The 17228-nt window shown below is 33.6% G+C and overlaps 1 protein-coding gene across 5 annotated transcripts in view; it reads left to right on the top strand.

The window, feature by feature from the left end:
* The window catches only part of RalGPS (Ral GEF with PH domain and SH3 binding motif), a 97140-nt gene that overhangs the window by 26755 nt on the left and 53157 nt on the right, over positions 1-17228 (top strand). The window contains exon 1 of one of the 5 annotated variants that reach the window (XM_067775942.1): positions 1877-12888. The exons of the other annotated variants lie outside the window; for them this stretch is intronic. The gene's annotated coding sequence lies outside the window, so the exon portion shown is untranslated. Of the gene's footprint in view, positions 1-1876; positions 12889-17228 lie in introns of those variants that run through there. 5 annotated transcript variants of the gene reach the window in all.

Genomic DNA, 17228 nt, shown 5'->3' with positions numbered 1-17228 from the left:
GCTTTTCATTGATTACAAAATTGTTCTAAATATAAATTTGTGATTACTGCACTAATTGAAGGTGTACGCAAGCACTTTTCGTTATATCATTAACCGAACGTTAACAAGGCTAATAAAAATAGGCGAATGATTCGTAAAAACATTTCAAAAATATTTTCTTACATCATACATAGTTGCGTGTCTGGAAGAGTGCACTCTTTTTTGTTTTCGTTTTATGTTTTTTTTCTGCAATAGAACTTCGAATTTCATGTTTTCGAAAAATCAAATGCGTGTCTAGTATGAAGCCACAAATATGTTCATATGTATGTAGTATATACATACATATACGTTATATACTACATAATGCTTACAAGATCGGAAATCAATGTAAAGCATTTAACTTAACAAACCGTATCATACATATTGTATATGAGGCTTTGCAGACAAGTTGGTGAAATTGGTTAAAGGTTTGACTTAGTCAATAGTAACAGCATTGCAAAATGCTATAGGCAAAAAAAAAAACCACACAACTCTAGTGGTTGTTGACATTAACTAGTATGTATGTACATACTTCATATATGCAGTTTTATACTTGTGACTTTGTGATTTGACTTGATGTGACATGAGACAGGTGCGATGTGATTATGAACTGGGTGGATGACATGGTAATAGGATTAGAGGCATTGTTTTACAAAAATATATATATTCATGTGTATTTATGATAAAGATATATAAATTAGAGGGAATGGTTAAAATGGCCTTTGTTTTTGTAACAACATCTGACCCTCTTGCCGTACATATTTCTTTGCGACCTCATGAAATCAAGCGTTGGTTTCAGGAACATATTGTTTCGAGGGGCCTTTAAACAGAGCGATACTCAGTTAAAAAAAAAAATAATAAAACTTGGGACGATTTACCTACGAGGAGAGCTTCTCTTACAATATGCAACGTGCTGCTTGTAATTTTTCTTTACAAATTGGCGGAACGGAACCTACACCAAACGGCACCTGCAAGGCAGATCAAATTTCACTGACAAGTTTTTCATGGCAGAGATACACTCGGAGTGTTTGCCAAATCACTGCAAAAGGCGACTCCGATTACAAACACTTTCGTCTGCTTGACAAAAACTTTTTTCCAAATTTCTCATGTTACTGCAACAACTGTAGCTCGAACACACCCATACACTTCGTTGACCACAGGCATGCTTAACCAACGAACCGATATCATTTCGTTACGATAGTTAACGTTAATAAACGAAACAAAGTCATTTCGTTTCGTTTATTAACGTTAAGAACGTCAAATTAACGAAATGATTTCGTTTCGTTTTCTGCCATATCAAAACGAAATCAAATCGTTTATGTTGATTATTAATTTCAAACTATGCTGGCAAAGCTGATTGATGGCGGAGTCATTAAAGGTGAAAGCATTAGCCAAGCTGATTGCAACTTTTCTCATGAATTTTGACAGTACGAACATTTCTCAGAGTATTTTTGACATTACCACCAACGAATTACACAAACAAATTACATAGTGTTTGTGTGTGTATGTGCGCTCGTTGTTACCACCTTACGGCTTCACCATGGCTATAGCATTGCCAGCACAATTCAAACATAAAGTATCACGTTTTTGTTAACGTTTTTAACCCTAACGAAAGCTTTTCGTTTCGGTTAAAAACGAGATACAATGTATCTTGATAATTTCTTTATCGATAATATTTCGAAGTGTTTCAACGGAAACGGTGGAAATTTTTTGATAAACGATTAGCTTAACGTTAAGGTGCATCCCTGGTTGACCAGCATGGCATTGTTGTCGGAACTCCCTTACCCACCACAGTGAGTCATCTTCAAGCAAGCTCCGAACGAGTTGTGCATATTATTGCAGCTAGTTTTTCCTGTAATGAGAGCTTTTACTGACCTTACGTAGTAATGCTCTGGCTGTGGTGAGCCCAAAAACTTAGCCCTAGCCCCTTGAGATTGCGTCGTATGCCATGAGGATATGTTCAGTCGTCTCCTCTGAGCGATTACAGAACCGGATTGGACCACTCGTATACCCAAATTATGCTTGTGGCTTTTGAGCTGCAAGTTGTTGTATGATTGTTCTATGGCGACTTGTACTATATCCTCCCAACAGAAACTTAGATTGTCTTTAGTATGATCCATTGCCCCCTCCAATCCCCTTAACCTGAAGCATAGGCTAGCATACTACATTGCGGGCTCCTAGTTGGTTCAGCTTATCGCACTCAAGAAATAATGCTTACTTTATTTCGAACGACAAGATTGCCTTGAGTGCGGATTAACTGTCGATAAGTATGGTGAGAAGTCAGTATCCGCGGTGAAGGTTAAACTCAGCACAACAAATTATGGCGTATACTTCCTATTGAAAGATGCTGGGATATTTTAATATTCTGGCTATGGGTCCGAAGACACCGGCTCAAATCTCCTCTGGTATTTTCGAGAAATACGTGTACCATACGATCTTGTGTAGACGTTAGATGCTCCATAGTCTGGCTGCATTCCATGTTATCTTATCTCCTAACTCTACTTTACATATATCTTCCTCCATGTTTCGGGATGAAATAACCTTTTCTTTGATCGATTCCTCCTTTGAGATATTCAGAATGGTTCGCTTGGCCGACTGCTCTATTGCTACGTGTAGCGGGGTTAGGTCGAGGATACCCTCTAACGCTTTTGTTAGGCATATATATACACATAGTCTCGCGATGGATACACACGCCAGTCGTTGGAGTTTTGTCAACTCTTGTCTTGTTGTCAATGGAGTTGTTATAGATGTCCAGACTATCGAACCAAAAATTATAATGGGTTTTAATATCATGGTATACATCCATCTCAGGACATGTGGTCTGTGGCCCCATGATTTGCCTGCTAAATGTTGAGATGAAGTTAAAGTTTTGGTGTCAAAGATTACCCCTAGGTACTTTACTTCGGTTGCTACACCAACTTTCGTTATTGTCCTGAGGGAACATCGTTTTCAGAGACAAATAAATTATTCAGGCAGAAGAGAAAATCAGACTTCCCAACGTTCAGAGCTTACTCAGACCTTTGTCCTCATGAGTGAAGTATCCTCATGATATAAACCATATTTTAACTGTAATATGTAATCTCTAATATGACTAACAACAAACTTCTTATGGTTCAATCCTGTTTAAACAACCAGTTTTAGATGGAGCGATCACTGTTTCTCTCCATATTTAAGGAACGATAGGTGTGAACAAATACAGGTTTTAGGCTTTTCTCTCGGAAGCTTAGTCCTTTGTCCAAAGATGTTGCAAACCAAACTACAGATACCGTCAGCGTAATTGGGCCTATAGACTTCGTCTTGTTGGTCCGTACATAGGGAAAGGAATCACCTTTGCTTCTGTTTCCATAGCTAACTGGTGGTTCTAAGCTTGTTTAAATTGTGGTATTCTACCCTCTGGAATAAAACGAGTTGTAGTAATAAATTTGCGGAACTTCGAGTAGTACTTTTGTTGTGGCGTGGCAGGGCTCTTTCCCTCATGCTCCTACCATATTTCGAGCCTTAGATGGTGCGCTCTTGCAAACAACGTACTCATATTAGGTACCGTTAAATAAATGTAGTTGCTATCAATTTATAAAATTGTTGCACAATGTAGAACAATTTTTTACTATGATAAAACGTTTTACGCGTGAAGCCGTAAGAACCGCTGCAACTGGCTTAAGAACATGTGTGAACCGTATTGCAAGTAATTTAAGCTAAGTCAATGCGGAAAATATACATATAAGAATGTTTTCAATTTGTTTTTATTCATACAACTTTGATCTATTTCGTAATTATTGTTTTTCCGACGTTCGAGCATTTCAAGCTGCCAGGGCATCAAGTCACAGCCTCAATGGCGAGCAATTATTTACTATTATTATTATTACTGTTGTTGTTTTATAATAATTGCTATTACTATATATTCAGTTTTTTCTGTTGCAGTTATTTAAATATTTGTTTGCTATAGCTATTGTTTTTTTTGTTGATATTTAGAATGGTTGCCCACCGCAAACACCGTTGATAGCATAACACGTTTTGTTGTATAATACCCAGTAGACCTTTTTACTACCTTTATATTAAGTCCCTTTCATATTTGTCCCCTCAGTTCCATACGAATTTTTGACTCACGGAAAAGTCTTTTTCGGTAACATCCCGTTGAGCTAAACACTTGATACTATTACCATAGTTCAGATCTGGGGGACATTACAATGCAAGTGAAAAAAAATCCGCTAGGTGGCGCACGGATCGATATATACAGAAAATTGAAAATTAATTTTAAAATGGAAATTTTGCGATCGAATTTTAACTAACTTCTCGGTGATCCAGAGACTTTGAAACTTATCACATAGTTTGCGAGTCTATGGCTCTACAATTCGTGGAAAACAAAATGTCGTCAGGTGGCAGACGAATCGAGATAAACGAAAATCCCTGAAAAAAACGCAGGGAATCAAGCGATCGATTTTTAAGTAACTTCCCGGTGAGTTAGAGACTTGAAACTTGGGCCGTGAGTCAGAACCCGGTGACAATGCTTTATTCGATCAAGAAATTCGCTAGGTGGTGCATGGATCGAGATATTAGGAAAATTAATTTTAATTTGGGAAACTTTCAATCCATTTTTAACTAACATCCCGGTTACCTAGAGACTTAGAGAACTTAGCACATAGTTCGAGAGCTGGTGACAATACAATTTATAGAAAACAAAGTTCCGCTAGGTGGCGTGCTAACTGAGATAACTACAAATGCCTGAAAAACGAGGGGAATCTTGCAATCGATTTTTGAGTAACTTGCCGGTGAGCTAGAGACTTGAAACTTGGGCCGTGGGTCAGAACCCGGTGAAAATGCAATATGTTATCAAAAAAATTCCGCTGGTGGCGCTTGGATCGAGATATTGAGGGAACTAGTTTTAAATTGGAAATCTTGCAATCGATTTTGAACTAACTTCCTGGATATCTAGGGACTTGAAACCTGAAATATAGTTTAAAACTCGGTGACAGTGCATTGTTTGATCAAAAAATTTGAGCTACGTAACGCACAAGTCGATTGAAGTCGAAGATTAGGCCATACCTTCATAGCTAGCTTCCTGAGTGTTGCAGGCGTTGTAGAATTCCACCTCGTTGAAGGCCCAACTCAATACACGTCCTTGCATACTTTTATGCGTACGCGACTTTCACCACGATTCTTTTAGACTTTCAGGCGTATGCGAATTTCACCACGATTTTCGGCTGTGTAAATTGAGTAGCTGACAAACGAGATGGAATTCTCTTGTTATGATGCGAGGTGGAATTCTGTTGTTTTCGCCAGTGTTGTCAGCAAAAATTCCACTAATTCTCTTAAATCTTGCTATTTTGAACAAATAAATAAAGATACGAATTTTCACTTAGGAATTACTTAAATTACTAATCAAAGTTGCAATTGCCTTTTTGTAGGTAGTACTAAAAAATTGAAAATAAAAAGATGATAAACAAGTTTTAAGTATGTAATTTCTACCTTCGATGGTTAATAAAACAGCAGAAACGTCCGGATTAATTATCTTAATACTTTATTCTTCAGTCGTCAATCCAATAACAAACCGGAAGTCCACCATCTTCTCTTTTCTTCCTTTACAGTGATGTATTTTTGCTTATTCTATTAATTAGTTGACATGGTTGCATTTATGATCTTACAAGTACTACCTTTATATAAATAGACCAAAAAATAGAAGGCAATTTTTCGGTTAATATAGACATAGTCTTGTTGAATTTTGACTAAAAAACTTAAACAATAGCTCTTGTAAAAGAATTTTAGGATTTAAAATTATAAAGGTAGAGTGCGTGTTTAAATTTTAAATAATCAATTAGTTAATCCCAAGTACATGGTTTGCCTTAAATTGAAAGATTGCGCTCCACCTTTATAGTTTTAAATCCCAAAATTCTTTTACAAGAGCTATTGTTAAAGTTTTTGAGTCAAAATTCAACAAGACTATGTCTGTATTAAAGGTCCATTTATATAAAGGTAGTCCTTAAAATTTGTTTATCATCTTTTTATTTTTGTTTTATTTCTAGTTGAGTATTTGAAAATAAACTATGTGAAGATTTTATCGGAAGATTATTATACTTTCCCGGTAGATAGTTTGAAAACGTCAAAAAATGTTTTATGGAAGCCGGACCATCTCGGGAATGATTTAATATGACCACATTGAACCTTCTAAGCCAAAACCCCCATCCCCTAGTTCCATAAGAAACTTGGGTTCGCCGACTAAATATCTTTATGTTACATACATATTTGTAACAGGATTTGCCTCGCGTAGGTGAGGCGAAATATTGGGTTGCGTATTTGCGCTTATCAACTCCTTGAACCTCATGAATGACGAGTCTTAGAATTGTTTAAGGAACGTGCTGAAATTGTATTGAATTTACATTCCTTTTTGAAACACAACTTCTGAGATAAACTAAAATTCTGAATTATATTGTATCCTTCCTCTCAAACTAAGAAATCTGATATTCCAAAGTCCATCTTAACTAAGATCGAAACAGATTGGGATCCTTCTGTTGACTAAGCATTTATTAACCCCTAATCAAGCTCAACGTCTGCGCAGTATTTGATACAACCTTTAGCTTAAAGCGATGGAGTGCTGTACTCCAAATCGAGCATTAACATTTTGTCAAATTTAAGATAATTTTTTCTTTGTTGTTTATTGGGATATTTGGTAAGATGTGGTTCTGGTTTGACTACAACACGTGGGCGGTGTTACTTACTTACATACAAAGATGTATATGTACTTATGTACACAACGCGTTCAAGCTTGCAAATATGCTCCTGCAAAAAACACATGCCGACTGAAGAATGTATGTATATATGTTATTACTGGAAATATATGTATAGTTCATTCCGCACCAAACTGTACAAGATTAAGGATTTTGTTTTTCATTCTACTCACTTCCATGTCCATTGAAAAGCTGGAAATAGTTTTGCTCAGATTTTAATAACTTTTTTAAGGGGTGCCCCTATTCATCCCGAAAATTCCTTTGTACATGATCTTTCGGATGAATCATTTTTCCATTTTTATTTTTCATACCTTTTTTTTCATAATTTTACAATCAAAATGTTCGAATATTTAAAAAAACTGTGTTGAGATCTAAATAAAAAAAAATTTAAAAAACTAAAAAAGACTAAAAAAAAATAAAAGAAAAAAATTTAAAAAAAAATTGGGTTTGAGAAATAATAAAAGAAACTACGAAATACAAATATAATAAAAGAAACAACGAAATAACGAAATACAAAAAGAAAAATAAAAGGAGTATTAAATGTTGGGATAAGAGTTAAAATTAAAAAGATGGGGTAAAAATAAACCAGTATTATAAATTTTTTCTTTCAATTATTTTTTCATAATTTAACAGTAAAAAATTTCAAAAAAAGATTTCGAAAATAAATTAATAATAAAACAAATTAAGAAAACCGCTGAAAAACATAAAGAAAGTGAACATTGGCTGTTTCTTTTTACATCTATATACATGTGCATTTAAACTTTATATGGACTGCCAAATGCATAACTTTATCTACACTTCTGAAATTGCTGCGCAGAAAATTAAAGAGATCTAAGGCCGAGCTTCTCTTCCAATTTGCGTCGTGCTCCTCTTGATTTTACCTATAAATTGGCCGGACGGGACCTACATGTTTTATGGCTACTCCGAACGGCATCTGCAAGGCAGATGAGTTTTCACTGAGAGCTTTTCATGGCAGAAATACACCCGGAGCGCTTGCCAAACACTGCCGAGGGCGACCCCGCTTAGCAAATTTGTCTTCTAATTGAAAAACCTTATTTTTAAAATTCTGATGCTGCTTTGGCCGGGGTGTGAACCCAGGGCATACGGTATGGTAGGCGGAGCACGCTATCATCACACCACGGTGGCCGTAGAAAACTAGTACTCCTAAATTTCAATACGCATTTTACTCAGATGTAAATGAAATGTGTGTCGTATGTTTTACCTCTACACTACCTCTGGTTTTACATCTACAAATGGTGTGTGCCCACTATTCACTGCTACCGATTAAGCTATACACTATGACCAACAGGGGTGCGTGTCTCCGCTATTCGGTACAACCAGTTCTGTAGCTAGTTATTTAACCACTGCCGCTAGATGGGTCTCCTAAACATTATCTAAGATGATAAGCGTTTTTTACGCGCAAATGTAGATGTAAATACATTTAAAACAATACAGCTATTATATTAAAAAACATAAAATATTGGAAACAAATTTTCAAAAAAAAAAAAAATGTGTTAAGATTTAAAAAAATTCAAGAAACAAGCTGAAAAACATCAAGAACACAAAGCTTAACAAAAAAATAAATTTAAAAAAAATTACAATAAATAAAAAAAGTAAATAAAAAAAAAATAGTTGAAAAAACCAAACACTAAAAAATGTTTATAAGACAAACACAGTAACAATTAAAAAAAATTTTATTAAAAAAAAAGAGAATATATAGAAGTTCCGATTCTATGTCCAATAATAATTTTATAAAAAAAAATTTAAAATATTAATTGAAGAAAAAACAAAATAAAACAAATAAAAACATAGTAAATGACAGACAAAAATAAAAAAAGATTTTGAAAAAGACCGAAAAACAGGTAAAAATAGGGTATGAAATAAATTATGACAAAAAAGTAATGAATAAAAAGAAGATTGGAAAATATAAATAACATAAGATATAAATAAAATAAAATATAAATAAAATAAAATAATGTACTGAAAATTCCAGAAAGTTTTGCGATTTGCGAACTTTTTATTAAAGGTTCCAGAATTTTTTCTGGTATGCAGTTTTGTAGCGCAATCAATTTTAGTACAAGTTATACCTAGGTCTCTCGAAATTCGGTTTTTTTTTTTGAAAATATTTTTTTCCCAAGTTTGTTTCAGATTTTCCTCCATATAAAGGGCGCATCATTTTATTTTTTATATGGAAGAAAATCTGAAATACTCTTCGAAAAAAAATGAAAAAAATCAATAAAAATTTTGAGAAACTTATAACTTGCATATTCAGTCACTAAAATTGATTGGGCTACAAGACTGCAAACTCAAAAACAAAAAATTTATGTACTATGTTTTTACATAAACGATTTCAATTATTTCCTTAAATATCATTTTACTTGTAATACTCTTGTTCTTAATGTTTTTGCTATTTTCCATTGTTTATATTTCCAATAGGAAAATTGACATAAACTAAGAATAAGTATACAAACGTAGGCGCGCAGTGTAAAATGGCAAACTACGAACAACGGGTGGGTTAGGTGGGCATGCGGCCCAGGAATCGTTCAGGAAACGCAATGACTGGCTAGCGGTTTTGTTTTTAATCAGGTGGCGAAGGCGTTTTTTGGGCCATATTGTTTTCTTGATTTTTTATTTTTTGTATATAATAGGCATTGTGGTTGGTTGGTGTTTGTGGTATAGATGTGGTAAAGCCGGAAAAAAATTCACCCAACCTCCTCTTCACATGGCTGGACGTGACGCACCATGAAAACATGAAGACATATGTACACCAGCAAGTAAAACATTGCACCGAAACTGATTTGCAAATTTTATGAGTTGTTTTTTTTATACCTTTTATGAAAATGAAATGGTATATTAACTTTGTCATTTTCCTTAAAGGAAAATAGAGACACCTACCATTAAGTATACCGAAATTATCAGGATGAAGAGCTGAGTTGATTTAGCCATGTCCGTTTGTCCGCCTGTCTGTTTGTATGCAAACTAGTCCCTCAATTTTTTAAATATCTTGATAAAATTTGGTGAGCGGGTCTATTTAGGTGTCCGATTAGACATTTGTCGAAAGCGGCAGGATCGGACCACTATAGCATATATCCCCCATACAACCGATTTTTCAGATAAGAGGATTTCTGTCATACCTTCCTCAATTTATCAGATTGAAGCTTCAAATTTTACCATATGCTTTCGTATACTGCACATATTGTTGCCTGAAAAAATGGATGAGATCGGTCGTACATATAGCGTATATCTCCCACAACCGATTGTTCAGATAAGAAGCTTTTCGTAATTACTGCTCCATTTTAAGAGCTAGAGGCTTCAAATTTCAACGAATGCTTACGTATATAGCATATATTGTTGTCTGAAAAAATCATAGAGATCTGTGGTATATATATTATATACCCCATATAAACTGTAATTTTTGCCCCTTTTTTATGACTAGAGGCTTCAAATTTCATAAAATACGTACGTTTACGTCATATTCATTGTTGAAATACGTTCATTGTTGAAATACGTGATTCGTAGTCATAGTTTTTACATGCAGACCACAAAAAACGTGAAACTTTGCATCCTCACACAAAGTACCTACCTATTTTTATGCTCAGCGTGCTTTGCACTCAGAGTATATTAACTTTGATTGGATAACGGTTGGTTGTACAGGTATAAAGGAATCGAGATAGATATAGACTTCCATATATCAAGATCATCAGTATCGAAAAAAAAGTTGATTGAGCCATGTCCGTTAACTCGATAACTTGAGTAAATATTGAGATATCTTCATCAAATTTGGTACACGAGCTTATCTGGACCCAGAGTAGATTGGTATTGAAAATGAGCGAAATTGGATGATAACCACGCCCACTTTTTATATATATAACATTTTGGAAAACACAAAAAACCTGATTATTTAGTAAATAATACAGCTAAAATGTTGTAATTTGACATGTGGACTGATATTGAGACTTGATAAAAATTTGAAAAATTTTTCGAAAATGGGCGTGGCACCGCCAATTTGTGATAAAACCAATTTTACAAATATTATTAATCATAAATCAAAAATCGTTAAACCTATCGTAATAAAATTCGGCAGAGAGGTTGCCTTTACGATAAGGAATGCTTCGAATAAACGAATTAGGTTAAGGAACACGCTCACTTTTATATAAAAGATTTTTAAAAGGGTCGTGGAGGAATAAAATTAGCTATATCTTTGCAAAAAAGAGCTTTATATTAATGGAATTTAATTTCCCTAGTGGATTTATAACAATAAATAGGAAAAACTTTAAATTTAAAAAATGGGCGTGGCATCGCCCCTTTTTTGACTAAGCAATTTTCTATGTTTTGGGAGCCATAACTCGAAGAAAAACTAACGGATCGTAATAAAATTGGGTACACAAATTTTCCCTATAGCAGGAAATATTTTTAGAATAAAATAATTAAAAAAAATTTTTAAGTTAAACGGTTTTATTGAAAACAATACTTACATGAAATAATAAAAATACGAAAAGCTAGAAAATAATTAGGTAGGTCCTAGGTACTAGTCATCACACTCCTTATCAATCTAGGGCGTTGATCAGACAATTAAATAAAAGCGTTGGGCGCGTGAAATTTCTAAAAATGTGAGGCGTAGCATAACCTGATTAAGGTTCAGTTGGTTTTACTTATGACTATCAAAAACCGTTTAAAAAATGGACAAGATCGGTTAAAGACCACGCCCACTTTTATATAAAAGATTTTTAAAGGGGTCGTAGACGAAAATAATAAGCTATATCTTAGCGAAAGAGAGCTTTGTATCAATAGAATTTTACTTTCTAAATTGAATTATAACATTAAATTGGAAAAACACAAATTTTTGAAAATGGGTGTGGCACTGCCCCTTTTATGACTGAGCAATTTTCCATGTTTCGGGAGCCATAACTCGAAGAAAAATTAACGGATCGTAATAAAATTGGGTACACAAATTTTCCCTATAGCAGGAAATATTTTTAGAAAAAATGGACGAGATCGTTTAAGGACCACGCCCACTTTTATATAAAAGATTTTTAAAGGGGTCGTAGACTAAAATAATTAGCTATAACTTAGCAAAAATAGTTTTGAATCAATGATATTTCACTTATTAAGTTTTATTGTAAGAGGAAATGTGGAGACATTTTTTTTTTATACGGAGAGTGCCACGTGTTATGTAGAAAAGTAATTTATCTGAAATGAAATGTGCAATTGAAGCTCACGCTGAGTATATACTATTCGGTTACGCCCGTACTTCGACACCTTTACTTGTTCTATTTTATATTTATCTTAAAAATCGTTTAGGTATGTACATTTGTTCACTATATATTTCTTATCTTATACAGCCGATTATATGAGATTACGAATGGGATAAGATTATTGTTCAGCCACATTCATGAAAGGTATGAAGTCTTCTGCACAGCCGAAGACAGTCCCGGCCTTACTTTTTTCCGTTAATTTAGGAAAAAAACTTTAATGAATCGTAATGTAAACCGATTTCAAAAAAGGATAAAGACATTTTTTGAAATTTCATTCAGAATTCAAACAAAATCTTAAGTACATAGTTTTGGGGTCCAATTGGTTTTGTTCTGGCAAAGTACAAGTTGGAAATCCCACAAAACTAGCTTTTCGACATTTCCAATTTTTCCCAATATATTTAGAAAATTAAAAAATTGTAAAGTCTAAAATTTTTTGAGAACGTTTTCGAATTTGGCTTATACAGCTTTCGATATAAATTCATAAATTATTTTTAAAATAAAAGCAAGTAAGAAAAATAATTAAAAAACTTAATAACTGATTGAAATTGCAAATAATTTGTGTTGCTATTTTTTTACTCACAGGTGTACTACTTACGAATATCGAAATTTTGTATGACTGCCAATCATTTGCATTTTATTGAGTTTAGTTGCTTTTTGTTTTCATAATCGTACGCTTCTTAGAGTGCGTGTCGGCAAATATTACATTTTTTTATTAATTACTATAAACAATTCCTTTTATTTCGTTTATTTTGAAATTTCTATCACCTATTGCGTGTAGCAACTGCTTTGCTTTTACTGCGCTAGCGCTTAAATATGTTGATTTTAATATCTGTTTTAATTGCGCTAGAAATATGTAATTTTCATAAAATGGCAATAAAAAGTATTCAAATGAAATTGTAAGTGGTGAATTGTTATTGTTGCGTGTTGTGTAAGTTTTATGAATGAATGATATGTGCGCCAGTTTGCAAAATATTTTGTAATTGTGCAATATTTTTGTGTTTAGTTGCTGATCGCAAATGTTAAGTGCTGCAAAAAAATACATTGTTTAATGATCATTTTTTTTTAAGTTTTACAGACAAAACTAAATATCTATCCCTTGATTCATAAAAAATAAAATAGGTGTATAAAGCTCTGATAATCTCAAATGCGCATGAAAATGTCATTTAAAAAAGTTGTATAAACCATTTATATATTTTAAAATTTGGGGGCTATTTTTGAAGTCTTGGGCACTGGATACCTCGCTTGGAAAAAAATGAACATGAAGATAGCGATGCACTCTTCTAAAAGCTGACCCGCAATCCTCCGCTAATCGAAATGCTACTTAGTAGGTATTTTGCCGTTAACTAGTTGCTAATAAGTTGTGAAGAGAAAATTTTATTAATATTTTTTAAGTGCTTAGTTTTTGTTTTCTTCGCTCACTTCATGTCAACATAGCGAAAGAACCAACAAAAATTACTTAAAAAAGAAAGAACAAATTTTATTTTCGCAACTAATTAGAAACAAAATACCAGCCAAGTTGAATGTTTATCTGTGAAGTGTAAGTCAGTTTAAACGCGGGTACTTCCAAAGAGAACACTAAAGTAAGTGCAACTAATTAGCGGAAAAATACTAGCTAAGTTAGATTTTGATCAGTGAAGTTTTGCCAATTTTTACAAAGGTGCTTCGTTAACTTCATAACAGCTTCGCGAAGCACCCAAAATAGGCACAAAGTAAAGCGCAACAAATATTTTCTTCGCAACTTATTTGCTTAGCCGAAGCTGCTTGATCCGCCGAAGCTGCTTCGGTAATTTCATGTTCTTTGGAAAAAGACAGCATCATATCTTTAGTATTTCAAGCCTTGGTGAAATATTACCCTAGTTAGGTCCTCGGTTCAAAAACGTGACAAATCTTCAAAATATTGGCGAGCGCCCTATTTCAGAAATAGTTCTGTCTCACAATTTTTTTCGAAACACCTTTACTTACTTAAGTGGCGCTTAACTATTTATACGGTTTTGGCCTTCCGATAAGTGGAGTCAGTATTTAAATTTAAATTTAAAAAAATCTGAGAATTTTGTTTCCTTTTCTAGATTATAACATAGGCTTTTTGGCAGTCGTCAAAAGGTGATCATCTAATTAGAATTGACAGATGCCGCGATTTTTGAGAAATAGGGTGATTTGTGACAGCGTCTTTCCAGGTACAGCGATATTTATTGATTGGCTGAACAGTAGTAGCATAGCAATCTGATCTATATCGCAGTTCACAATCACGTAATCACAACTCTCGACAGAGCAAAACAATTAGTGACAGCAATATGAAACACTTGAGCCTTCATTTATGCGGTTATCTACTGATAAATGTCGCACAAAGCTGCTATCTGCTCTTCTTAGTTGTAGCTTAAATTTTAGAATTATTAGTGCATATCGAAGCTAATTGTGCTTGTTACGTGATGTGATATCACGCGATGTTATGTGATATCACGTCACAACCATTCAGTCACAGCGATTCCTTTGAGGGTATCGCTGAGACCTTTAACTCGCCGTACTAAAATCATAGTTATATGAATATTTTTCATCTCTTGATTAACTCTTCAAAGATAAGGCTACAAAACTAAGAAGTGGTTGCGACAGATCTCGAGTATTTATGGTTTTAGACCAAGTGTAAAGTATAGAGAGGAAGCGAGAGACAAAGAGAGATTTAGATTTAGAGAGAAGAAGCGTGAGCGATATAAACTTCTTGAAATTCTTTGCAAAATCTGCAATTATACCAAAGTTCGGGCCAGAAATTAAAACTTTTAAACATTATATCTTTACGCGAAGGTAATCTAATCTCAAGACGTTTAATACCTCAGCGTATATGACATGCACATAAATTACCCAAACTGATTGTAGCGTCACCACACCACTTGAATTTGCCCATTTTAACGTTAATTTATATTCAAAGCCAATTTATTTGCTGTTGTTGTGTACGTGTGGTGCCAATGTCATGAAAAGATCGACAATCAGATGCGCTACAGTCTGCGTCTTGCCATTTTATTCTAATGGACTTTATTTAGTTAGTTTTTTTTTTGCCATACAAATGCAACGTCTGCACGTTTATTAATAAAGATTTTTGCCTTCATTTGCAATATGCGCCAAGTTGCTATTTGGTTTTAAATGCGTTTATTATTTTATATTTATTTCTTCTAAACATATGTACAAACAAATGTGAAGTAACTAATGGATAAATAGGTTGCACGCGGCACTCATACTTATATAGAGATTTTGTGGCTTTAATACGATTATCATTTCATGGAAAATTAATTACTCGCTCTAATTTTCAAACATTTTCAAATATTTACTATTTACCTATTTAAGTATGTTAGTCTTTTATTTTTTGGTTCTGGTTTTATAAGTTTTTTTAATACGTTTACTCTTCAATACAATACTCTTCGTACAATAGCTAGCACGAAAATAGCACTGGCAATGTTGCTCAAATTTCGTCAGTTAAATTATTTTTATTACTTCCTTTATATTAGGTCGGTTGAATGTTTGTCCGCTTTTCATACAAATTTTGCAATCGATTTTTAAGTAACTTCTTATTGAGCTACAAACGTGAAACTTTACACATAGGTTAAAACACCGTGACAATGCTGTGGTAGTTGATAAATATACCAACCCATAAGTACTATTGGTAACTCTTCATACAAATCTCTGGATCCACTCCTAGCCATTATTGAAGATTTAAGCTGTCTATGAAAACGTTCTATCATTCCATTAGCTTGGGGATGATAAGGAGAAGTTGTTATTTGATGACTTCCAAGAAGTTTCGTTAATTCTGAAAACAAGTTTGAAGTAAATTGAGATCCCTGATCTGTTGTTATTTCTAATGGAACTCCAAAACGTGAAATATATTCTTTAAAAAATTTATTTACAACCGTAATTGCAGAAATATCTCTTAGTGCGAATGCCTCTGGCCAACGTGTAAATCTATCAATTATAGTTAATATGTAACGATATCCTTTTGAAACAGGTAAGGGTCCAACAATATCTAAGTGAATGTGTTCAAATCTAGATTTTGGAATTGGAATTTTCATAACTGGAGATTTTGTATGACGATGTACTTTCGATTTTTGACAACTTATACATTCTTTAGACCAAGTATTAATACCTTTATTCATTTTAGGCCAAAAATATTTCTTAACTATCAAACGACGTGTAGCTCTACTACCAGGATGTGAAATCCCATGTAACATATCAAATATTATTTTTCTTAAATTGTTTGGAATGAAAGGCCTAGGATTTTCTCCTGACACTTCGCACCATATATTAAAGTTAAGAACAGGAATTTTTATTAGTTTCAAATTTAAAAATGTTTGCTCTGAGGTAAGTTTGCTTAATTCACTGTCTTGTTGTTGTTTACTTTGTAAAATTTTTAAATTAATGTCCGAATTATTAATCGCTTCTACTTCAAACGCACGAGATAATGTATCAGCTACAACATTTTCTTGTCCTTTAATATACCTAATGTCATTCGTAAACTGCGCAATGAATTCCATATGTCTAGTCTGTCTTGGACTGCGTTCTGTTTTTGAATTTAAAGCAAATACAAGAGGCTTGTGATCTGTGAAAACTGTAAATTCACGTCCTTCTAGAAGGTAACGAAAATGTTTAATGTTCAAATAAATAGCTAATAGTTCCCTATCAAATGCACTATATTTAATCTCGGATGGAGACAATTTCTTTGAAAAGAATGCAAGTGGTTCTGACTTATTATTAAACGTTTGATGTATGACACCACCTATTGCCGTATTGGATGCATCTACATTTAAAGAAAGTTTTGCATCTTTGTTAAAATGATTTAACAATATCGCAGATGCAAACTTTTCTTTAATGCATTCGAAAGCTTTATTAGATGTATCGTCCCAAATTAAAATCTTGTCTCGCTTCTTATTTGTTCTATTAATTAAATCATAGATAACTGTCGTAAACTCTGCTAATTTTGGTATATATCGATGGTAATAATTAACCATACCAATAAATTTTTGTGCCTGCTTAATAGATTTTGGACGATCAAAATTTCGAATGGCTAAAACTTTTTCTTCTGAGGGTTTAATTCCCGTTTCAGAAATATTATGTCCTAAAAAGTCAACATTTGTTACGCCAAAAGTACATTTACTTGGTTTTATATTTAAACCGTACTCCGTTAGGCGCTGAAATAGTACGCGAAGATCTTTGAAATGTTGTTCCTCATTTTCGCTTGCCACTAAGAGATCATCAA

The sequence above is a fragment of the Eurosta solidaginis genome, chromosome 3 (assembly GCF_040869045.1).
Source record: "Eurosta solidaginis isolate ZX-2024a chromosome 3, ASM4086904v1, whole genome shotgun sequence".
Classification (NCBI taxonomy): domain Eukaryota; kingdom Metazoa; phylum Arthropoda; class Insecta; order Diptera; family Tephritidae; genus Eurosta; species Eurosta solidaginis.
This window is presented reverse-complemented; position numbering and strand designations above follow the sequence as displayed.